This window comes from Balaenoptera borealis (assembly GCF_965194805.1).
Source record: "Balaenoptera borealis genome assembly, chromosome: 2".
NCBI classification, from domain to species: Eukaryota; Metazoa; Chordata; class Mammalia; order Artiodactyla; family Balaenopteridae; genus Balaenoptera; species Balaenoptera borealis.
The window spans coordinates 56,199,332-56,224,554 of NC_138867.1; the positions used below are offsets into that span (position 1 = coordinate 56,199,332).

Sequence of the window (25,223 nt, forward strand, 5' to 3'; positions counted from 1 at the left end):
AACCTACTAGGTCCTCTTAACTCGTAAAGTATAATTTTGATTAAGAAAAGATTTGTCCCTCTGCTCTAACTAGACACATAAAACTTTGAAAGGTTTTGATGTTCTGTTTCCTGTTTTTTTTTTAAATGTATCCTCTCTTATGAGCTCCAACTAGATGAGAGGATTTTCCTCAGAGAAAATTCAGCTCTGGGAACACCATCCACGAAGGTCGTAACCTAGAACATTTTTGAAGGGAAGTTTCAGTGAATTAAAAGAGGGCGGGGTTAGGAAGCAGAAAGTTCTGTTCTACCATAGCTGTAGCTAAATAAATCATTTCACTCTGGAGCCTGGGCAGTTCTGTAATTTATAGCCAATTGTCAACAGAGGTCACTGATTACAGTTTATCATGGAGGAGAGAGGTGGTCTGGGGCCCCACTAGGAATTCATATTAATAGTTGTACCTTTCTTTCTTCCCCAGAATGTTCACTGGAGAACATTCTGTTAACCACTGATCCTCAGTGATCTTTTATTTCTACATAAAAACCTTTTAAAATGGAAATCAAGTCGACTTGATTTTTTCTTTTTTCTTTTAGTTAGGTAGAAGATAAATGAATCAGCTCAAAGCATAATTAAAAAGTGTGTATTTGCTTGGGTGCAGGACTGAGGGATGGAAAATTCTGTTCTTTCATTCAGTGGGACTCTACAACCAACTGTGGTAAACACATGTATCCCATTGTGCAGCCTTTCTTTTGCTTTAGGGGCAGTTTGATCTGCTGACCAAAAAGAAGCTACATTAAGACTAGCTCCCAGCCCAGGGCTTTAGCATAAAGCAAGTGCTCAATTAATTTTGGTGGCTCAGGGAGAGAAGCAAGTTAGTTTGGGGATCCAGATTCTAAAGAGTCTGCCATTGAACAACCTCACGGACCAGTGACAAGAGACTGTTTAATTGAAACTTCATAAAATGGTTCCTTAAACTTCATGGACAATTGAGTAACTTCAGTTTCCTCTCTTTACTCTTGTTTACTTCCTGCTCTTCTAGAAGGTATTCTGGTCTCTTACAATGAGAAGATTAAACAGCTGTAGCTTAACTTCAAGCATTAATTTGGAGTGTTCTGTGGCTGCATTAATTATATCTTTACTAAGATTGCATTCCTGTGGATTTGGCAGAAGCATATAAGCAGCGGTGTGGCTTATCCAGGGCAAACCCAGATCCTGGTAACCACTGAGCCTTGATGATCTTTTATTTCTACATAAAAACCTATAACACTGGAATAATTCGCCTAGATTTTTTTTCTTCTAGTTAGGTAGAAAAACAAAAGAATCGGCACGGAGCACAGTTGTGAGGAGTGTTTGCATGGGTGCAGGATTGAGGGATGGAAAACTCTGTTCTTCAGTCAATGGGACTTAGCAGGAAGCATGTGTTGAAAGTTTCTCACCTAAACGGGTCATAATTACAGACTTTAGGATTTATTTTTTTGAATTAAAACATGAAGCTCACTCAGCAGTCCTTATGAAAACTTTCCTTCTAACTGCATATTTTATGTCAAATCATAAATTTCTGTGGTACAAAGATGAGTTTTTTGCTGTAACCGTAATTGTAGCTCATGCTGAATATGTCAATGCTACTTTTCGCTGAGTAGTTGACTAGTCGGATCCATTGTTAATTTTAAGTTTTCTTTCTTGTTTTCTAAGAATAGTCTTAAGACTGTATGTTTTAGAAAAATGCTCTTGTTCAGAACGTCTAACCTGGCAATCAGTGGGACTAGAGGTAAGAAATAATAGCTTTAACTGAACATCATCTAAAATTCTGTAATATTCCATTGCATGACACATCCCATGTGTCTTACAATTTCTAAGAATTCAAAGTAGTGTGCAGTTTTATTAACCACCCTGCATCCCTGTAGCACAAGGAATTATTTTTGTTATTGAGTGGACAAAACAGGGGTGAAGTGACTCACAGTTAATTGCCGGATTAAATCAGGCATCCAAGTCACTCTGCTTCGGGTAGATTCTCAGAGACTCAGCTGCTGTCTTCAAAAGGAAGAAATACATTGCAGCATCCGAAAAGAACATAGCGTGCAATATGTGACAGGTCTTGTTAACTATCTCTTGTTTTCTGATCAAAGTAGCCTCTGGGTTGGAGGAAAATTTTGAACTACTGTAGTGCAAATCCTTATTATATTTCATCATTATTTATTGCATTGTAGATGAATGTATTTAGCAGTGCTAGTTTAGGGATTCTTGGTAAGTTTAGGAATTCTAATAATTTTTCTTTTTTTTTAAATTTTAAGGTGGTTGAATTTTGCATCTGCTAAGTTTTGGCCTTTGTGGGTGTGTCTAAGATGCACAGGAGAATGAGTTAGTTAGTGATGTTACAGGAGCACCAAAGCAACCATCACACTTTTGTTCAGGGTCCTTTTTCATTGTTCTTGCTTACGTGGAGCCCTTGTGTACAGGCTGGGCATCTCGGGGCTTTGAACAATGCCCTTGGCCAACCGTTAGTCCTAATTGCTGTGACTAATTTGCTGTGTGACCTGAAGACAGTAACATACTTAACTTTGGTTTTATCATCTGTAAAACAATTAATGACACTGTACAAAGCCAAGGATTTCAGTGAGGCATCATCATCACAAGCAAGCCCCTAAAATACTAATTAGAGTATTAAAAAGGAAATATTCTCAGTGAAAACCAAATACTCATTGATGCCAGTCAAAAACATAAAAAACACATTTGCCACACACACATACAAAATTGTTTCTTAGACTAAAGTGATGTGTTTAGACCTGAAGGAAATGAAAGGAATTGAGATTGTTTAGCTGCAGGAAATAAAGACCTGGGGCCGATTTAAACAGTTGAAAATTATTTGAAGAAGTGTTTTGTCTCCATAGTAATGAACTCTTTTTTAGCTTCTCTGAGACTATCCAAAGAAGAAATGAGGTTCAATTACAGCAGAATTACATAAGTTAGATAGCAGCAGTAGTGCTACCAATTCTTTGTAAGACATAAACTTGAATTCGCTTCAGTTTCAATGAAAAGGGCAGTGAATTTGCCAAAGAGCTGTGTACGTGTTGCCTCAAAAAAGAAAAAAAAAAAAAAAAAACCACAAAAACACTGGAATAGTGCTTTGAAGATGTTTTCTAGTTAACTCCTTCATTCTTTCTACATTTGTATGTCTTCATTACCTGTACCGTTTGGTTGAGAGCTGTTTCAGTCTTTAATATGCCATCTGGGTATACTGTGTACTTTCTCTTTGCTGTACTTGGAGGTAATAATACTGCCAAAACCATGCTGGGTCAAAAAAAAAAAAAAAAAAAAGTCTTGTGTTTTTGGTGTTTCTTTGTGAGGAAGTTTTCAGGTCGTCTTTTTCTCTTACAAAGCCAAAATTACAGTACCTTAGTAAATTACAACTCTTTCACTTTTATAATTGCTGATCATTTAACAAATAGCTCATTAGTTAAAAAAAAAAAACCAAAAAAATTCTGAGCCTTGACAGGAGGAAGGGAAAACAATCTTTCTCAACTGAATCTTGCTTAAGTCGTCTTAGCAATAAAGATTGCCACCTATTGGTTAAAGAAAAGAACTAAAACTAAAAAAAGGTTTGCCACTCTTACAGGTAGTGAGTGTGATCAAAACAGCATTATTTCGATGGTGCTCTGGGTTGAGGTATTTGAAAATGTGTGATTTGATGAGAGTCCTTCTGTGCTTTGAACTTCGCATCACCAGTAGCATTAAATTGTAGCAGATATTTCAGGAGAGGAGGTATGCTGCTCTCAGGATCCCTTTTGAAAGCATATTTTTTGAGACCGTCAGAATTCCATTGTAATAGAATATTAAGTGGATAAGTGCATTTTTAATTGGACAGATGTTGGAAGCTTGATTTTGAAAACATTTTTCTAACTCTATTGTTAGTTTGGACTTCCCTTCAGTCCAGGCTTTGAAATCCAGCATTTCCTGTCCAACCGAAATGGGATGGGCTTGGTGACATGGGCCTTTCGTGCCTCTTGGTGCCAGGATCTGTTTTTCCCAGATGACGAGCGCTATATAGAGGATGCTCTCTCTCCAGTGTCATCAAACATCCTTTTAAGGTACATTTGATAATAATAAAAAAAAAAAGTTCATATTTTGTTGTTGAAAAGTCTCAAGTGGTTGCACACTGGGAAAACGTTCGTTTTAATAATTTTTCCCCAATATTATGTGTATATAAATTCAATTTTTAGGAATACTTGTATTTAATGATAAAACAACAGTGCAGCAATTTTTTATTGTTAATAGTATACCATCTTAAATCCACCTTCTCTCTGTGTGTCCTCAATATCTACACATCCTTCACATCTTGAGATTATTAAAATTTACATAGGTAAGCGTTTTATCAGTGATTGTGTGTGTACATATGTATATGTAGGTATATATCCTAACAAATTCAAGATTAAGGCCATCACTGCTCCTGTGTTCTCACTTTATTTTTTGCTCATGTGTCTGTTTGTATTTGAAATTTTAAGCGTTTTTATCTTAGGTACTTCCCAAATAATCATTTGATGCCCTTTGTTGACATTATATATTTGGTTAATTAATTTGACAAAGCCTGTTTACCACCAACACCGCCCTCCCGCCTCCCCCCAACATGCCTGGGAACTAAGTACTCTAACAGCTAAAGAAGAGGTGGTACAAGGGAAATTGGGAGAACCATATGTTATTTGCTTTAATTTGTACATAGTACACCTATATATGTGTGAAATATATATATAAACTGTTGTAAAGCAACATATTGATGAATTTAAATGAGTAGTCACAATAAAAACAAAAAACAAACAGAAGAGTGGTTGGAGTGAGGCCATAATAAATCAAGGAATGTTTTTTGAAGGAGGTAAAACATATTTATATTTTCCAGCTGATTCCTATGGACATCAGTAATAGGCTTATACCTGGTGTTGCTATATAATTTGAAAAGCTGAGATAGAGGAGAAAAGGTAGCTTTGTGAACATTGTCAAAGAATTTAAGACCTGAGTGTTTTTATGTAGGAAAGTTGAAATGCATTGTTACAGTCAGTTTGTGTAATTTCCTTCTGTAAAGACCTGCCCATTTACCAGTAATGATACCTTCTTTCTCTTCTATTTTTGTCCCTTCCTTTAGGAAAAGGAATATATGCTTACTCATTATTTAAAATTCAGAGTCATTTTCCTGTTCCAGTTGGTGGGGTTCCTACCATTAAAGAAGAGTGGAATTAGGTACACATGAAACTCTTCCCTCCTGAACTTGTGCTCTTTCCAACTATCCAACTTTTATCCCTTTTAAAATTCTACTCTTTCAACCATCAATTCTGTATAGTGGTTACCTCTCCTTGGTCTTTTTTGTAGTTTATTCCCATGAAAGCAAATGTACTGGGCTTTTTCAATGCTGCCCAAATGATCTGCCTTGGCACTAAGAGGTCCTGTCACAGAATCCAGTACTTAAACACACACAATCAAACTAATTAAATTCAAATTCATTTATAAAGAATATTGTATTAGGCAGTTGGACTTCATGACTAAAGTTTCTTTCTCCAAAGGACGTGTTAGTCCAACAGGCCATTCTAGGAATTCTGCTTCCCCAGTAGCTCCTGTTACTGCACTACTACGATAATGATTTAACCTCCCATAAAGCTGCATTTTAATAGGTGTTTATAGACATCGCTTACCAAGCGTTTCAACTATTCTTTGAATGGAAACTACTGGGGAAAAAAGTTAACACAGATACTTTCTCAATCAGGCCACCATTTGAACATTCTACATAGAAGGCAGTTGGTAGACGATTTGGTGAGTAAATGAATATAGTCATTTATATTCAGATGGTATTTGTTTACCAATTAATAATATTTATTACTCAGATGGGTAAATGAATACCCAGCTCAGGCCAGTGACTTTCAGTTGTTCCCCTAGAGAACTGGAGGTGATTCCCTGGGTGCCTCTGTTCACAGTCATTTATTATACGCTTATTTTATGCCGAGTACTGGGCTGAATGCTGCGGTCACCATAATGAATAAAGCATCCTCACCGCCTGCAGTGAAGCTCTACAACCTAGTAGAGGGAAGCAAAAAGCATGAGCTGAGTGCCACCCCCGCTGTGTGAACAGTGAACCTCGGAAATGGAAGGAGGTGCCTTCCTTCACCTCTGCCACAAGCTTCTCTCCTGCATCACTGCCCTTCTCTCTGGGATATAGGTTGCTTGGGCTGCAGTGCCCCCTCCTCAGATTGTCCAAGCAAGAGAAGGGAGTGGGTAGCCTCTCACAGAGTCTGGGGTCTCAGTGACAGTCCCCAGCATGGGAAGAACCCACGTATTGCTTCCTGACGTTGCCAGGTCTCCTCTGACTCTTGCTTCCCACCTGTCGTAATTCCCCCTGCTCCGTCTCCGCCCGCGCCTCTGACAACATTGACAAAGAGGGGAGGACTGGATTATTCCTATTGCTCTTGAAATACTTAGATACAGAAATTATTATAAGTGGGTGAGGTTTCCATGTTTATTTACTAAAATTTCAGTTACCCATGATGCCACTGAAATATGCTCATTTGTAGTCATCACCAATGTAGCTATTGAAAATAACTTGTGAAATAGACTTTGGTGGTCTAATCTGGGGACCTAACCACCTTTTATAACATTTCTGGGGGAAAATGTGTTCCAAGTTTCGCACAACCAACTTACAAATGAGCTTGGGAAACACAATCCATATGTAAGTCGGAGACTTCCTGTATTGACATTCAGCCGCGCTGGGAGAGTTTGGTTTTGCCAGTGCTTGTGTGTCCCCAGCCTTCTGTTCCTAAAAGCAATGGTGCTGGGGATTTTGAATTGACTCTCTGGGATTCTTGAGGTTACGCAATTCAAAACCTGCTTACCGGTGCCACCGAGCTAAAGGAAACCTAATGCATATCCGAAAAGGTCCTTTTAAATCAGAAGTGTGTGTGTTTACCTTTTATGTATATGCCTGCTGTTCCATCACCTTGTTGCCCTGTGACTCTCCAAGGGACTAGGGAAGCGAGGGGAATGATTAATTTCCTGACACAATAATCACCTCTTGGGTATTAAAGATTTATCTTCAAAACCTCTCGGCATACAATGGGTTACTGCTATTGCTTTCAGATAAGGATCCCATTTAAACTATCCTAGGGTTTGTATTGTTTGTTTGGTTAGGTTTTTTGCCAGGGAGATTCTTTAAGGTAGGTGATTCTTTAAGGTAGGTTAAAATTCCTGGATTCTAGATTTGATTTTAAAATAGCTATTTAATAATGTATGGTGGAAATGTATTCTTGATAAAACCTTTTTGGTAGCCCTGCTATGCATGAGATGACCCAGAGGTTCTTGGTTCAGCAGATGAAAGGTGTAAACAGTGTTTCTGAGTTGTTTTTTCAAGGTATCCTGCTATGTTTAAAAAAATTTTTTTTATAATGAATATGTCTTTCTGAGCCCTACTGGTCCTCGAGATTTTTACTTATTTGGCTGAACTTAGCGGGCTGGATATTCGTGAGCCGTTGACTAACATTCACAGGAAGTGCATCAGAGTCAGTCTGTAGGTTGAGGTTGGGGTGTGTGGAGAGGTGAGTTCCGGGAGCCCTGGATTCATCCATTCGCTGATTTTGGATGGTAGAACCAGCTGCCAAAAGTAGGAGGCCTTTCTTATGGGCTAGAACAACTTTCTTTCAAATCTTCCAGCCTTTTCATTAGTCCGTTTTTCAGACTTTGCAAGTTTGAAAATCGAGTCTTTTCTCTCCAGAGAGAGGCACGAAGTTGACAGCATTGATAGAGAGAGAGGAGGAAACTCGGTGTCCTCCAAGGAGGGCCTGAGATCCGGAGGTCTGCAGGGGCCCACCCTGCTGGGGGGGGGTTGGTGGAGCCTTGGCTGTGTGCAGAAGGAATGGCTGACCATGGAGATGTTCCGGTTGGATCATGCGTTTGGGCTTGGAAAGCCCTGCCTCAAGTTCACCGGCAGGAATGAGGCAGAATTCACGATGTGGTGTCTTAAGACCTTAAAGTTTGCCGAGTGTTTGAGCAATGCCTCACATCTCCCATGGATGGGAAGAGCTGTGCCTTGTCCCACAGTAAGTCCAGCAGGGATGAAAAAGGTCGGCCCCTTGCATCTCTCATTTGCTGTTTAGACTAAGACCTAGACCTTGTTAGACCACTCTTGGCACACTGTCCTGAACCTGAGGATCCTCAGAATTACAGGCCCAATTTCAGGCCGACTTGAGGAGTTGGTGTCTGATGACAGGCAAGTACCTACATGTGTCTTTCATTATTCCGTTGCCTTAGGAGATGCTGTTTAAGTTGGCAGATAGACTTATTGAAAGCAAAGCTTGTCGCTGGTGAGATTACTGACTTCACCAAAAAAAAAAAAAAAAGTGGGATCAAATGCCAAGGGAGAGGGAGGGGAGTGTGTAGCATTTAAAAGTGTGGTGAAGCCATCAAGTTAACAAGAAAAAGTAGAATAAAATGTGGTTTCAATTTGTTGTACTGGGCTTGGGATGATAATGTTTCACTAGTAAACTGTAGGGGGAGAGAGAGAGAGACAGAGAGTGTTTTCTGAATTTCAAAATCCTAGAAGTTATTTAGAAGGTTTAATTTGTTTCAGTCCCCAATTCTATACTATAGTGAGTCAGTCTTTTTTGCAGGACTTGCTGATGATGAGAACAAAGGTTAGCAATTCCTAGGACGGAGGTCCCCAGCCTTTTTGTGGAGAGGAGGTACTTTTTATTTCCTGAAGCCTTGGGTTATGGGGCAGAGCGTGTTAGGAGTGTTGAATGACCCATCCTAACTCTTAGCAGTTCTTACCTATGTGACATCACGCTGCCATCCAGTGGCAGCTGCCAGACAGCACGGTAGCTGTAAAATCTACCTCGTTTTGCTCTCCCTTCCTGAGCGTCCATCTTTCTGCTGCTTCTGATTTGGGGTTTTTCCCCCAGATAATACCCGACACAGTATTTGATGGGAAAACTTGACTATATGTCTCGCTTCAGTAATTCAGGGTGACTGTGCATTTACTTACCTCGTCCCTTCTTCCTAGCAATACTAATTATTTATCTGCATTGCTGTTTTTCCTCCCCAAGTTACTGATAATGTGCATACTTTTTCCTTGAATGTTTTTGTTTCCTTGGCTAAAGAATTATGGCTGGTGGTATTTCTGCTTGTTATAGTTTTAATTCAAAGTGGGTCTTCACTTATATCTTTGTGTTTATGCTTTGAGCTGTGGTTTCCCAGTTCCCAAGTATGTTTCATGACACTTATCCTACATTTCAGACAAAGTTTTATGTGTCCCATAGGATTCGAGCTGGACTCGGAGAAAGAGCCAACTAGCAAATGGAATTATTCTGTCTTGTGAAAGGTTCCAGCCCTTTTAAAACTCGACTCAGAGAGATAGAAAACAAATATTCTTGGGAAGAAACTGGGTTTGTTAGTACTTGGAGAGAAATTTTCGGAAAGGAAAGAACATTTCCCCTGGCCTCAGGAGCACATTCAATGTGGAATATTACTGTTTTTAAAAGAGTTAAATTTATCTTTGGGTCATTTATCTGACTTGAAAATAAATGGATCTAGTCCTTACTAAAAAAAAAAAAAAAAAAAAAAAGATTCAGAATCCTGTCTTAAATAAAATGATAGTTCAGTAAATTAGGCGAGATGCTCTCAACATCAGCACTTCACTGAAAACAGCTGGGACTTATGGAGGTGTTTTCAGAGATCTTCAGGAGTTGGGGGATGGACGAAATGTGGCAGAAGTTAGTTCCAACTGCACGCATTTGCCTTGTCCGAGCTCTTTATGGTAAACGAAGCGCGTGCCTCATACTTACTTGTAGTGTAGTCAGATTCTCTCAGCAGTTGACTAAGCAGGTGGAAGGTTTATTTAGTCAGAGGAATGACTGAAAACAATGAAGTATAAACCCATCGATAGCCATTCCAAGAAAGAGCTATTAATGTCTTCTTTTTATTTCCCCACGAATCCCTTTTTTGGTTTGTTTTCGTAACCTTTCTAGAATCTTGAGTGATTTTGAGACGTTTGCCATTTGGTCATAAATGTGGCGAGTAAATGGGAGCCTGCACACTTGGATGTGATATAAAGCAGTTGACCCACCAGCGTTGGGGCGAGCTTCTGAGGATGGCTCTGTGAATGCCCTTTCTTCTGGCACCGTCAGTAAGTAGGAAGTGGACCAGGAGAGATTTGCTCTTGACAAAAGAATGATCTGCATCCTAACTCTAAACGTACACTGTTTAGATGTTGCAGTGTTTGGTATGGTCAGTTCCCTTCTCTTGTCCTCTCCCCTTTTTAATTAGGGTGGAAAATGGAAAGTTTACTGAAGAGAATTTTGAGTGGAATTTTAGATTTGAAAAGGACCATAGGGATCATCTAGCCCAAATTGGAAAAAAAAAAAAAAAATCCAAAGAGGATGAAAGATGTCATGTTGGGATACTGGAATCTCTTCATAAAGCAGGCATCATCATAAGGTGTTTTCATCTTAGACCTGTATCCAAAAGGGTATCTTTACGAAGACTTTGCTTTAGTGAAGTCTTCAATTAAAAAAATGGCCCTGGGTCAGGAATTCTAAGGACAGCGTTATGGGTATGTTTCCTGAACATGAGTTTAATATTTAAGTCATTCTTACCTTGGTGCTGGTCTGAATAGACTGATAATTGTTTGAGTTAATCACCATCTGTAACTTACTTTGTACAATTTTAATGTGATTCAAGGGAAGACACCCTTGGAAGTACTTAGCTATGGTTCATACCTATAATCAGTCATGTTTCTTTTTGGTCTTAAAACTTTATATAATAGAGAAAAGTAGATTGCATAAGTACAGTCTTTGTTTTTCAACGAGGCAAATGAAGCAGTATCTTAAATTAAATCAGGGTTTCCTGAGGTTCCGGAATCTTACTCCTAAATTTTCCACTGGGTAACCTCCAAATCCTTCTCTTGCCTCTGTCCCTAGTTGACACGAGTCAGGCCACGATTTGTACCACGAATGGATATGATGCTGCTCTGAGGCTGTACTTGCTGGGGAGAGAAATCCTTCAAGGGAAATAAATCTAGAATGGAATGTTAGTCGCTGGGTGGCTCCAGAAGCATTTTAGAGCTTAACTTCTGAGCTTCTAAAGGGGGGTGAAATTTAGCAGCATCTAATTTTCTAAAATTACCAAAGGAGAATGGTATCGGCCTCTGACTTGCAAAGTACTCACTTTATAGTACTCTCAAAATTTTTGTCGGATAAAAGCTTTTTCCGTGCCACAGATGTGGAAGGAATAGCCCACTCTTGGTGATAAAGGGAAGCTAGTGTTGGACGGGAACAAACAGTGAATTCAGGGCTTTTCCAGAGTCTTTGGAGGTATTCATTCTTGACCCAGCTATATGCGAATAGCATCTTTATCCGGGTCAGCCTCTGATTCAGCCTCATCATCTACTTCAGCAATGGAGTAAACAAATGTCACTTTTTAGCTACTTCTTCCTGACCCTAACGGATCAAGCATTAATTTGAAGCCATGCTCCATGAAATAGTCCTTGGGGGGAAATGGGTTAGTGATTTTATAATGATAGTAGGGTTTGGGGAAAACACCTAAGCTTGCTTATAATGATTGTATGTATCTTCATTTTGATTCTCAGCCTCACTGCTTTCATAGTGTTCTTTTAGGATCCCAGCCTGACTTGTCCACACTGCACTGCTTCTTATAACTTGGAAACTGAGGGCAAGAGAGGAACATGCTGGCTGTCAGTGTGAAGCAGCTACTCCCCTTCTAGCATTGGTGTCTGTGGTCTTTAATCACTCTTATAATGGAGAGATTATAATACACATGTTCATCAGAGTTCTTATGTCGACTGGAACATTATTTATGCTTTGCAGAATTCCCAAGAGTGGTGCTTGGGACTTTGGTCTACATGACATTTCGCATTAAAATGCAGGTAACGCCTTCAAAAACCACAAGACATGGGCTTTGCAGGCTTGGTAACTGAGTGCCTTTGTGGTGTGGTTTTATTCTTTTTTCTGAAGTACCTGGTTGCAAGTAGTGGGACACTGAACTCATAGGGACGTAGTCACTGAAATCTTTAAACCAAGTAGCTGTTTATTCCATATAGCACATTGTTCAAAACAACTTTGATGACCCCAACTGGATGTTTTTCTGGTCTTAAATGAACACCCTGAACTTATTTATTAACCCGGTCTTTCTCTGCCTTCCTTGACCACTCCCCTCTGCTTTTCTCTTTATCTAGTTTCTCTCTCAAGGATCAAAGAAAAAAAAGAAAAAACATATAAAATGATTTTGTAATCTTTTAAGGGGTCTAGAAATTGAAGGCATTATTGTCACACTTCTTTTACTGTTGTGGTGTGAAGTGGATTGTTGTTGAAGCACTAACAACGGGCATGGTTGGTTGTCTTAAATGATCATCTGGTCTCAGCTTTGCAAAATCCACCATGAACTGGAGCATTTTAATGATCTTAATTAGACCCATTCTCATGATCCATTCATAGCAAAGTACTAAAGGACCATATATGTGGGTGTATGTTTTCAGAGAAGATTATGCCTGGAATTCTATAGAAGAATTTTGCAAGCAGACCCTTTTAAAATCAGCCGTGTCCCTCTGATGTGACACACGAATCTTTGTCATTTCCATTTCAGTGTGATTGTTTATCAGACCCTTCCCTTATAAGAGACTGGTTTTTGAGCGGGGTGGGAGGGGTGGGGGGGAGTAGGGGAGTGAAGGGGGGTTGAAGGGGGTGGACGACAAGAGAGACCACGGGGCACTGAGTGGTCTCATGGCTTGGGGAGGAGGCTTAACAAGAGAGTGGGAAAATGGAGGAAGAAAAATATTACCAAGTTGGGAAGAAGGTTTAGGAAGGGAAGATGGAGACATTCAGGACAAGCCTCCTGGTTTTCAGCTGTGTCGAGGCGTTGCCCTGTTGAAGAAGGTCAGTGCTTCCACCTGGCCACTTGTAGCTTGATGACCGGCCAGGTTGGGGTTGCACTTGTCCTGTGGTAGAGAGCGACCTCCTCAGGGCGTGGCTACACCAGGGAGAAGCAGATGTGGCACTATGATACGTACCACCAGGGACGTAGGCCACTGCATAGTTCACAGTCTGAGGTGTGAGCCCCAGAAAGAGATGAGGGCTGCAGGGCCCAGTGGGCTGCAGGGCCCAGCCAAGCCCGGCTCACCTCCACATCCTGTCTCATCTTTCTCCTCTTCAGTATTTTGAATTATAAGAGCAAGTAAAGGGGTTCATAACTCAAGGAAATGTGATAGATGACAGTAGAAGCTGTCCCCAAAGTTCCATCTACCTGCACATTTCACCCCCTCTCATCTACCATGCAGACATTACCATGAAGGAGTAACCCAATAATACAGGCCTGACCTTTAGTAATTTAATGTTGGTCCTTTCATGCCTTTGGCTTACTGTCTGTGAAAGACCCTAAAAGGGAGCAATGTAGTCTTGACAGTCGGGTAGGATGGGGAAGGGGGCTTTCACTGCTCTGTGAAGTTATGATACTTTTACTTGCATCCTGCAAAACAGTATTCTGCTTCCTTTGTTAGACTATTTTTGCAGAACAGATTAATTGACATTTTCAAACATTCACTGTATATGGTGTTACTTAGGGTTTTGCTTGTTTGTTTGGTTTGTTTTTTATTTTTTCTAATATGATAACATCTTTTTATTGTTCATCAGTAATCTCTGAGTTATTTATATACCATCTTCAGGTGCTGGGTAAGGAAAGATCTATTACTTACGGTTGCTAAAATCGTGGTGATACGTTACTTTAGGGTTTATATTCAGTATTGTTAACAGAAATAGATAACACAGTTGCTCAATTATTTTCAAACAGCAAGTTCAGTTCATAACATTTTTCAGAGAGCACTTGAAAAGATCTTAGAAAAGATCTTAAGCCACTCTGTATAGTTTATGTCTAAGAAAACTGAGGTCCAGAAAGAGTCAACTTAGAGGAGTCCAACATTCATTCATTAAAAGGTTTTATGTGTCAGGCAGTTGACAAATCACAGGGTCCAGTGATTGACATCCTTGCTCTAGATCCCTGCCTAGAGACACCACCCAGTGGAAAAGAGGCAGAGGTGTCATTTGAACCTGAGTCAAGCTAAATTCTAAAGTGGTTGCTCTTTCATTGACATTAAGTAAACTGCCTAAGGTCTCTTAATTAAGCACCTCAAATGGATCGTAATCTGTCCTAAGTTTCGTCTTCCAGTTGTCCTCTTAGAACAAAAATTCTTGAACATTTGGGGTGAAATGGACCCCTTTATAAATGCATTCAGTCAGTTGATCACATCCTCTGTGTCCTGGTACAGTGAGTTTGGGGCACATTCCAGGAGTGACCTCCCAAAGCCTATATTCTCTTGGTGATCTTTAGCCACTTCCTTGAAATATGGGTTTACATCTGAAGTGAAGCTCCTCTGGCTGTATGGACCCAATTTTACAAACCACACACTTCCTCCTCAGAGCCAGTTTCCTGGGTATCACCATAAAGAAGCACATTCTACCAGAGTTTCACCTGCAGAGTCAAACCCTAAAACCATTCACATTGACACCGCAAAGGCCATGCTACCTTGATAAACTCTCTGTGTCAACTGCCTTACAAAGGGCAAACTCTTGCAAACCTCTCCTTAGAAGTTCAGGCCTGGTGCCCCTCGCTGCCTTCAGGCCTGGAGGCCTTATCCCAGAAGGAGCCCAGAGGTCTCAGCGGGACGCTCACTGCAAATTTCTGTTCTTTTCTCGTCCCCTTTCCTGAATAAGAAGTTTTGATTCAGTGCCTTTTAGCTCTTTCTAATGTTATCACATCATCTGAGTTAGGAGCTGCTTGCCACTTCCAGCCTCTGCCACCCGTAAAACATTTCACATTTGGAGAAAACAATAGCAGCTTGACTTTTTAAAGGAAACAGCTTCTCTTCTGGGATCAAACTGAAAGCAGATATCTGAGCTGTGAAACTTTTTTTTTTTTTTTTAAGAAGTATCTGGAGCTGGATTGAAGCGTCATGTTCCATGTACTTGGACAAAGTCAAGTTTTAGGACTAGATTTAGGACTAGAAGCAAGCAGCATGGGCCCCTGCTTCAGGAGAGACAGCCTTTGACAGCACAAGCTTCCTCTTAGGTTTCTCCACCCTTGTCCACAGCCCTGTGTTTTAGCAGAAGTTTGAAGTCCAGAACACACTTACTGTTAAAACCCACACAGCTGACAGTCTCCAAGGTTTTATAAGAATGGATACATTAAATTATATGTTCTGGAAAGAGTGGTTGTATTAGAAACTTTGAACATAAAGATGCTGGGCTGTAAAAAATACCCACATCGGACCATCTTATCAGAAAGAACTCTCCCTAAGGTGCCTGCCTGTGCCTGTGAGAGTAGGTAGACATTTTGACCTCCGCGCTTTTATTCTGACTTCTGTTCATTTATCCTGTAGCAAATATCAGGCATGTTAACGATCCCAAATTTTATAAATGAAATTATTGCAGCTCACGCTGTCAGGATGTGAACCTAAGCAGACCTCATATTTTCTGACTTAATAGCCGGACTGTAGCAGCCTTTCCTTGATAATGGAAGCTTCTGTCAGCTGCAGTCAGCAGCCTGTCTCTAACAGGAGGTACCCAGACACATTGAATGCAAATTTTAAGGGTAACCAGTAACAGATGGAGAGCCACCAGATGAAGCAATTTTACTAATCATGGCATTTCTGAAGAACCGACTTATAGGTCTGCCTAATGTCCTGACCCCAGGCCAGGCACTGTGATGGACACCAGGCCTCTGCTGCCTAGTCTTCCAGAAGGCTCTTAGTGTATAATGAACCCTGCAGGTGCCCCAGCTCCCAGTCAACCTGGACTCAGTGCCTTCACAGTAGGGTTAAAGCTGGTTGTACTCATTACACACTAAAAGTAAAGAACTCAGAACTCTTATTTGATCTTTTGGGATATAAGGAATATGTTTCTTTTTTGTATATCTTTTTAGTTTTGATCCCAAAGCTAACGTCTTCTGCAGATAACCAAATTCACACTGAGACAAACTGAAGGCTGTCCTTCTAGGGCTGTGCTGCCCAGTACAGGGTCCACCAGCCACATGTCACAGTCACATGTGGGAAATGTGGCTGGTCTAAATTGAGATGTGCTGTGAGTGTAAAAAAGAAATGACAAATGTCAAATAGCTCATTAATAACTTTTATACTGATCATATTTTGAAATGATAGTATTTTGGATATATATTATTAAATAAAAGATTAAACTTTCCTCTGTTTCTTTTTGCTGGTAACGTGGCTACTAGAAAATTTTAATGTATATGGCTTACATTTGGACCCCACCACTAAAGGTACTGAAAGCCCTCTTTCTCTGAATTTCTGGTATAAACTCAACTATTTTGCATATTCTGTTGGATTTCTTTTCATGTATATCTGTGTATTTTCTTCCAAAATGAACCGTTACCTGGTCAAAGACAGGACCTTGGAAATGGTCCATCTCATACTGTGATTTTCAGCGATGGAGAGAGGGTTAGTGTTCGCCATGCCTGGGGTGTTCTCTCCTATGTGGGACGGAGCACATATGCTCAACATCCTGTAGAATATCACAGAATTCAAAAAATGTGGTTAATAGGGACATGGGCCAGTCAGGGAGTGCTGTTCTCTCTCTCTCTTTCTTTTTTTAATATTTATTTATTTGGCTACGCTGGGTCTTAGTTGTGGCATGCGGGATCTAATTCTCTCACTAGGGATTGAACCTGGGTCCCCTGCATTGGGAGCGCAGAGTCTTAACCACTGGACCACCAGGAAAGTCCTTAGGGAGTGCTGTTCTTGAGCTCTCTGCTTTCCAGGTCTGTCCTTTGACTGGAGAGCTCTAGTCAGCTTTGTTTTTTTCCTAACTCTGTGGTCTGGCTCTTGGCCATCCCAGTTTCCAGAGTAGTGCACTGGGCTGCACCAAGGAAAGGTGCAGTCTTTAAAGAAAACACGTGCCCTATGGCACTCAGAGGGAATGACACACAATGAGTACAGAAGGATCCCTTGCAAGGAAGGTGCCGTTTTGTTCTCTAAACCCCTCCCAGTTAAGTCCTGGCTCTGACTGGAGCAGCTGTGTGAGCCTGGACAAAGCACTTAACCTCTCTGAGCCTCAGTTTTCTCCTGTGTAAAATGGGGATGCTGATAGAACCTTCCTCATAATCCAATAATTTCAGTAAAGCAATTTAGCACAGTACCTGACACATCACAAATGTTACCCGCTATTATTATTACTATGGTGGTAATGAGAGCCTCAGCTACTAAGGGCAGTCTTGAATGTTTTATTCCTGGTCTTGTGTGATTTGGGATTATTCCTACTGCCACATTTTTGAGAATGAATTATTTTTCAAGTGACTGAATGGCCAGTCCCAGTCCCAAGTCCAGAGGTTGTACTGGACTTGGGACTGCTCAGTTCCCCAAACCCAAAGATCTAGGGTTTGGGGAACAGAGCAGTTTCCTCTGAGTATCTAATTCACCCCTTTACCTCTTTTATCACTGATATTTGTACTCACTGCATAGCATAGATCACCAGCTCATTTTGCACGGACCCGCCCATCTCTTAGAACCCAGCCGTGCATTGGGCGGAAATCTCAAGATGTTGAAAGGAACTGCATTTACAAGCAACTTGATTCAGAAACTCAGAAGAGGGTGAACAGGAGAAAACTCCCTGTAGGAGAAATCACAGGTGAAGTAGAAAGAGCAGGGCCCTTGGATTCACACAGATGTGGGTCGTGGTATCTGCCCTGGCAAACACTAGTCAAGCGATCTTGCCGTAGCCATCTAACCTCTCCCGAGTCTTTCCAACGTACACAATGAGACTGATGGACTTTGCAAGGCTGTTACCGTGACTCGAGGAAATGACCTAAGGGACTAGAGCAGTATCTAGGCCAGTGACTGCTCAGCCCTCCCGCCTTCCTCACTTGGCCTCATCCTCACTCTCTATTTCCTGATCTGCCCTCCCCCCCGCCCCCCTAAATCATGGTATATAGAAGCCAATTAGTGTTACATTCCCTGACTTGTAGCAGCCATGGCTTTGGAGTACATTTAAGAACATGTGGTTACTTGTCTTCCGTTAGATCCACGTACAGAAATGTGAGAAAGGTTTTAGTTCTTTTGAATTTACTGTTCATTCTGGCAAAGTGAAAGTTTGTATCTCACTTAAAAACACTTTCAAAAAAGTTTCCCCTTGCCTGTTAGAAATTATAGGTTAAACTATCTTAATGAAATATAACTAAACTTTGCCGTTTTCCCACTTACTTAATTTATTTAATTTAACCCCCCCCCCCATATTTGAACTAAGTTTTTGCTTGATGCCAACACCAGCCATCCCCAGGTGCCTGTGATTTTTGCCAGCTTTGCAACAATATGGTGGCTAAAGGGAATATAGAGTTATTTTTAGAGTAATTCATGATTAAATGCAATTTAGTATTTTATATTGGCCATGTGATCTCCTTGACTTTAATCTTCAAATCATGGAATTTTAAGAACTAGAAATTATTTTAGAACTTCTTATCTAAACTTTACCACTTCAAGACTCAGAGATATTAAATGTTTTCCCCAAAGTTCCCCAATCTGTTACTGCCAGATCTAGAACTCATGTCCTTACCTATCGTCTATTTCTTTTTCTACTATGACACAGTGGCTTTTCAATTGTTTTTCATATGATACAATAATAATCCTGCATAGGTATGGCATTTAATAGCGCTTTTTTTTTAAACAGAAGTCACAGAAAGGATGCAATGTGTTAAAAGACCCTGATTTTTAGTTTCTCCAATAGATTACGTTCAAGTAATAGCCAAAAAGTATTTTACAGACTAAAATGGAAGTCTTCAGTCTTTAAAAGGCTAATGCAAAACGTGACCAATGGGGGGAAAGCTAATACAGCCTTTTGGATTAATTTGCTTAACTTTGCCTAGCCCCTTTTAAAAAATTACCCAAGCTCCTGTTGAAGCCAGCAAAAAACATCTGTTGACTTATTTATAGCCACAATTTCTAAGAAGCATATTCTATAGCAGATGAAAAAGTAGTTGACAGCTCATAATTCATAAAGTTACTGAGGCCTAATCTAACAGAACAAAATGTACAAAACTAGCTCCCGTGGTTCAGGCCCTATAACTTCCCTTTTAACTGAAGACAGAAGTGGTGCAACAAAGTGAAGTATAGGTTGTTCTGGTGGTTAAGAAAGAGGCGACTGGGTCCTTTTTTCATTAACAACATCACAGGTATTGTAATATTTCCATTGTAGGAAACCAGCGTTTTTCTGACCATTCCCACTTTTCACTGGAAGTTTGAACAGGGTGCGACCTACAAATTGTTACCAACGTATTTTCTATCAAGAATCTAAAGGGCTGATGAAAATGACTCATTGAATACTTCTGTATCTGGGGCAAGCTTAACTTTTTTCTTCATTCCTTTTCTTTGACCACTTGTTATATTTGACATAGCCACTATGATATAGTCAGCCCTGCTGACTTTTAAGCAATTATAAAAATACACCCACTCCTCACATGTCACCTATCTATATTTTTTAGCTCACTTCTGATCATCTTTTTGGGAACATAGTCAGATACCTTTCTAAAATCAATATGTTTTATACTTTGCTTCTGGTCTATCTGTAGGACGTCCTGTCTATCACAGTTTTAAAAAAAAAAAGGGTAGATTAGTCTGGTACAAATAAGTCTTATAGCATAGTGCTATTTATTACCCTGTGCCTTTTTTTGAGACTGTAATGATATGATCCAACTGCTGCCCAAATTGACCCATCTAAAATTGTTATCCTTAAAAAGAAAATCATATCCAGAACAAGTCCATGGATTTCTTTAGCTGAGAGGTGAATAGCCTCTTGTTCATTTCACTATTGATTTTTGTACATTGTGAGATGAGAGAATTTATTAGCCCACCAGAATTACTCACATTTGTCTGAGGTAGTGAAAGTATGGCTCTGTTTTTTAAAAACTCTGATTCCTCACACAATTGTTAATGGTTGTGTTTACTTTTATCTCACAATTGCTACCCTTTATTGTATATGTGGATAGGTTAGTTTTCTATCAGTGATTCTTTTAAAAACATTTAATCAAAAAGTATGATTAAATACTATCTTCCCTTCTTAATTTTCTTTGCTAGCTGATAGGGAATTTTCTATTCAGTTATTTTCAGGCCCCTTGTCCTTCTTGCCTTTATTTTCTTTTTCTTTCCAATCCTATAGACACGTCATCTTTTTCCTTTTCTCTGCCTCTTTGATCATGAGCATTTTAACTCCCTTCATATACTTATTAAGCATATCATATTAATATTTTATTTTGGAATCTTTGAAATATAAGTTACTATATATATATATATATATATATATATATATAATTTTTTTTGGTAAATTTTTTTCTGGGCCCTTTCCGCATCGATGATTAACGAAAATAAGTCCATTTGTACCTTGCTGAAAGTGATGTTAGCCAGCTATATTTAGCTAAACAAAACCCATTACATCCTTGGGGAAGAATGTGCTTAGTTTAGCCTTATGAGAAAATATTTAATAAATGCTGTCCTGAAAATATTTAGCCTGGCTGAGTGGACTGGCAAGAGTTTAATCCTGATAAAGCCGAGGTGATGGCGAGAAGCTGGCCCTCCAGTCCAAGCTCAGGTTGAACAAACGCACCTCTTGTCACTAAGGGTTGTAGCTGTGGGTGTCTCCTGTTGCCAAGTGCTTCACCATCAGTATCCTGCAAAGATTTTCCACCCCCTTCTCATGGCTCCAGAATGGCGTCATGCAGCAGGTCTGCCTAAGGAGGAAATGAGGTTCATGGAATGGTTTTATGGCCAGCTTGGAAGTTGATCTGTTCTTTAAAATCCTAGCTTTACCACTGACTGCTGGCATGTCTTTGACCAGCTTGCTGAACTTAGCCTCAGTTTCCTCCTCTGTAAAATGGGGACAATTATAATACCACACAAGGTTTTGCACACGAAATGAGATAAAGCACATAAAGTGTTGAGCAGTTTCCAACACTTATTGTTCAATACTATCAGTAGTATTGGGGACTAATACTACTAGTAGATGGGAACTATCAGTAGTAGTAGTACTAGTAGTAGTGTGTTAGGTCAGCCTTTCTAATATATCCTTGCCTTCCCACCACCATCCCCCTAGCCCCTAAATTTAAAGACCTGAGTTTTCTTGACTGTGGCAAGGTAGGAAAAGCTCTGATGTGGACATCAGAACTGAGTTCTAGCCCTTGGCCTGAACTTCTGTGGGACCTTGGGCAAGTTGTGACCCACACGATCTCACCCCACACAATGGTACACAGATGCACAGAGCAGTAGTAATAAGGTCACACCTTGGTCTACATTTTGCTGGTGATCTTTAAATGAAGCCTTCTATCAGCCAGAACCTTGGAAGAGAAGAAAAATGCTAATCTTTCTCTTTTGGTATCTAATTGGGTATAATAGCAGATCTAATTAGATTTGATAGCCAGACCCTCTGAGTTAGGCAGCCTCACTTGCCTGACACATGTTTAGATGTTGGGCCATGGGATCTGGTATAAGATCAGCCCATGAAGCCAGGACATTTAGGCAACAAGTTATCAGTGTGGAGGTTAATCGTTGGGAGTCTGTCTCCCACAGAGATCTGGATTTCCTCTCTCTGATTGGTGGATTCATTCTTAATCCTTGCTACTCAAAGTGTGGTCTAAGGACCAGCAGCCTGGGCATCACCTGGGAGCTTGCTGCAAATGCAGAATCCTGAACCTCACCCTGATCTACTGAATCAGGTTATTAATCCACATTAAAGTTTAGGAAGCACTGCCCTAAACGGCTGCCCTTGGGAGTATTCTGTCTGACACAGAGGATGTTTACTAAATACTGGTAGAATTTGTATTTGGCATTAATTTTTTTCTAGATTTACAGCTTCTTTCCCCTCTTTGGGTATAACATGTTGATGTGTTAGGTAGCTCGGATTGCCGTGACAAAATACCATATCCTGGGTGGCTTAAACAACAAAAATTGGTTTCTCAGTTCAGTTCATGTGACTGAAGGTCTGAGATCCAGGTGCCAGCATAGTTGAGTTCTGGTGGGGGCCCTTACCTGGCTTGCAGACAGTGCCTCATTTTGTGTTCTCATGTGGCAGAGAGAGAAAGAGGAAGCTCTCTGGTGTCTCTTCTTATAAGGGCACTGATCCCATCGTGATGGCCCCCACCCTCATGATGTCATCTCTACTTAATTACCTCCCAAAGGTCGCATCTCCAAATACCCTCACATTGGGAGTTAAGGCTTCAACATGTGAATTTTGAGGGATGCAGTTCAGTCCACGGCACCTGATTTCTACACCTTACTTTGAGATGCATCCAAAAAAGTAAGATGGGCTGATGGAAAGATATGTAATAAATATAGTAAATATTTAAATATAGTAAATGTTAATTATAGAGTCTAGGATGAGGATATATGGACATTCACTGGTCAGTTCTTTCTAGTATGTTTACAATTGCCAGAGAAAAAGCCCTGCTCTTTCTTTAGTTACTGGAACAGAATCTGGTGGTTCTTTTCTCTGATTTCCACCTGGGCTTTCTTAAAACTGCCTCACTGGACAGCTTTGCCTCTTCGGCAGTGCCCCCCTCTGCCCTCTCTCCTTGGTCAGCCAATGTCCTGCTTCTTCGCTGTTACTTAGTGAGGTTCCAGCCTCCACTGAAATGCTTCTTTCTGGTCTCTGGTTTCCCCACTAGTGTCCTTCTGTCCAGTTTCTGTCTTACCTCCTCCCTCTCCTGATCAGAGGATCCTTCAATTCTTGTGAGATTGAGGTTTCACAAGTTACATTGGAAGAGCCTGCTGTATTGTTTTTAAGCATTTCTACTATTTTCTGCCTTTGGCCGTGAAATCTGTTGTCAGATAAAAGTGGGAGAGAAGTGAGTGCCATGTTCTGCCCCTAGGGAGAGAGCATGGCTCACCTGGGGCCCCAACCTCCCTCTTGTTGTTCATGGGGCTCCCATTGTCTTCTCTTTATGACCTTAATTATCTGCAGTTCAAGATGTTTTCTAGTGAGGGGCAATGTACTGACTTGTTTATTTGGGGGGAAGCTCAAAAGCTCGTGTTATTAGGGTCATTTTACTTGAACACACCAGAATGTACTATGGCTGCCCACTTGTAGGATGGAGCATCTGGTATCTGTGTGTCATGTGACACCCTTGCCAGTTACCCTTAAATTAGCCTTGGTGGGAAATTCGGGGAAACTTATCACAGGTTTCTCTCCTTGACTGGGACTTGTAGACTCTGGTGGAGAGAAACAGGTCCAGGCTGAACTCAGGGACACTATTCATGAGCTTTGTGACCAAATGACTTAATTTATCTCAGTCTCCCCACCTTTAAATTGAGGGTGATAAGGAACTGCTATGAAAAATAAGTGAAAGCATGTCTGTAAAATACTGAGTGTGGAGGTGTGAGTCCTAATTGATGTTCAGTAATAGTCATTCACCCAAGAAACTCAAGGGCCCATTGGGTATGTGTCACATGATTTTCCCTTCTTTCTTTCCCTTTTGGGGCCTCTCAGTCACACTTCATACAAAATCTTTCTAAGCCAACAGACCAAAGGATCAACTTGCCTTATAAACCATTAGCCTCCGAAATCCCGGGGACTCAACTATAAATTATTTTCCTGGTGGGGAGAGGGGGGTGTCCCCTTCTCTTCCCCATTTATCTCCTGCCCAGAATCTTAATTTGCTGTATGCTGTAAATTGTAATCTTTAAATCAGACTCCAATTTAGGTGATAAGAATCACAATTAGGCTAGCCTGTCAAAGATTAAGTGTAATCATGCATTTCAATCTCCACACAGAGGCTTTAACCGAGGTCATCAGAAGTGAAGCTGTAATGTCTGCTTATGTTTAATAAAGTCTTTGCCTGCTGTTTGTTTCCTGTATAGTCTCTTGTCTAGAAATAAATTAAATGGGCAGAGGATCTCAGATTCCTTTTATTTGTTTTTAAGCTGTGAAGCAGAAGAGATAAACGGGAGAAGATAAACTTAAAGATATTAAAGACTAATTAGTTTAGGGTATCTGAAAAGATTTGCAAACTTCTTGTTTAAATCTGTTGACAACTCTTATTAATTCCCTCTGACTAGTTATCCCTGAAAATAGTGTAGTTATGGCTGAAGATTTACTTTCACATCTACTCTTTCTACTCCCATTTTCAGTTGCCCCTATTTTTTTTCCTTCCTTCTGCAAAAGAAAAATCCTTGTTTCCACCAAGTTCAATATCCTTCCAACTTCATCTTTCCTTTACATTCAGAAAACTGGAGTATAATAACTCAAATAGATAATCCTTATAGGAGAAAGTGCAATGTATTGAAAATCATGTGATAATTTATATATGACTTCTGAAAAGATATTGAGTGTTTTTATATGTAGAAAGGCAAAATGCAGATGTCTACCCTAATTAAATGTTTCCTGTTTGCCACCTTAAAAAAGTATTGAGAATTCTTTCAGTCTTATAATAATTTCTGGTGTTAAAATTTGCCATTGCAATTGGGTATTTTAAAAATCTGTGAATAATAAAGAAAAAGATTACATGAATAATTCTCAATTAATAATAGCTACCCATTAGTTTGTGCTTGCTACATTCTAGGCACTGTGCTTACCCATGTTTGTTTATACAGTATTTATTTAATCCTTGTTACACTTAAAATTATTCCCATTTTACAGATGAAGAAACTGGGATTCAAGTTAATTAGCATACCCAAGATTACACTCAGTAAGTGGCAAAACCAAGATTAAAACCCAGGTCTCTTTGGCTTTAAACCTGTGTTTTTAATAATTTCTCTACTGCTGATTAAACAGGTGTGTTCCAAAATTAAGGAACTCATAATTGGTGGTGGTGGTTTTTTTCTTTTTTTTTCTTTTGTTTTTTTTTTGCTTTGTTTCAGTTTTTAGCTGCATTATCTTAGCCAGCATTTGTTTTGGCTTTGCCCATAGAACTTGAGAAGTTTAAACCTTCAGAGTATTAACCATTATAAGCATAAAGTATGAACATGCTTGTAAGGTTTATTTAAGAAAAGTATAGGGATTTGTTAGATTTTTGCCCACCAGAATGTACATTTCTCATTTGAAAGAATGAGAGAGACTGTTTTAGGCAGGACTAAAGTTTTGATTCAGCTACAATTTAATAGACAAGCATCTTGATTTAATATTGATGCACACTTTGCATATACTTTCTTTTCTGTGTATTTGTATTACATTTTAAAAGGTAAGTGGCAGCTTTTTATGTACGTCCAAGCTGCTTCCATCAGTAAT

The 25,223-nt window shown here is 39.9% G+C and overlaps 1 protein-coding gene across 3 annotated transcripts in view; it reads left to right on the forward strand.

Annotated features, from left to right (window-relative positions):
• Nucleotides 1-25,223, forward strand: part of PIK3R1 (phosphoinositide-3-kinase regulatory subunit 1) — an 85,249-nt gene that overhangs the window by 27,010 nt on the left and 33,016 nt on the right. The window contains exon 1 of one of the 3 annotated variants that reach the window (XM_082373525.1): nucleotides 4,048-4,064. The exons of the other annotated variants lie outside the window; for them this stretch is intronic. The gene's annotated coding sequence lies outside the window, so the exon portion shown is untranslated. Of the gene's footprint in view, nucleotides 1-4,047; nucleotides 4,065-25,223 lie in introns of those variants that run through there. 3 annotated transcript variants of the gene reach the window in all.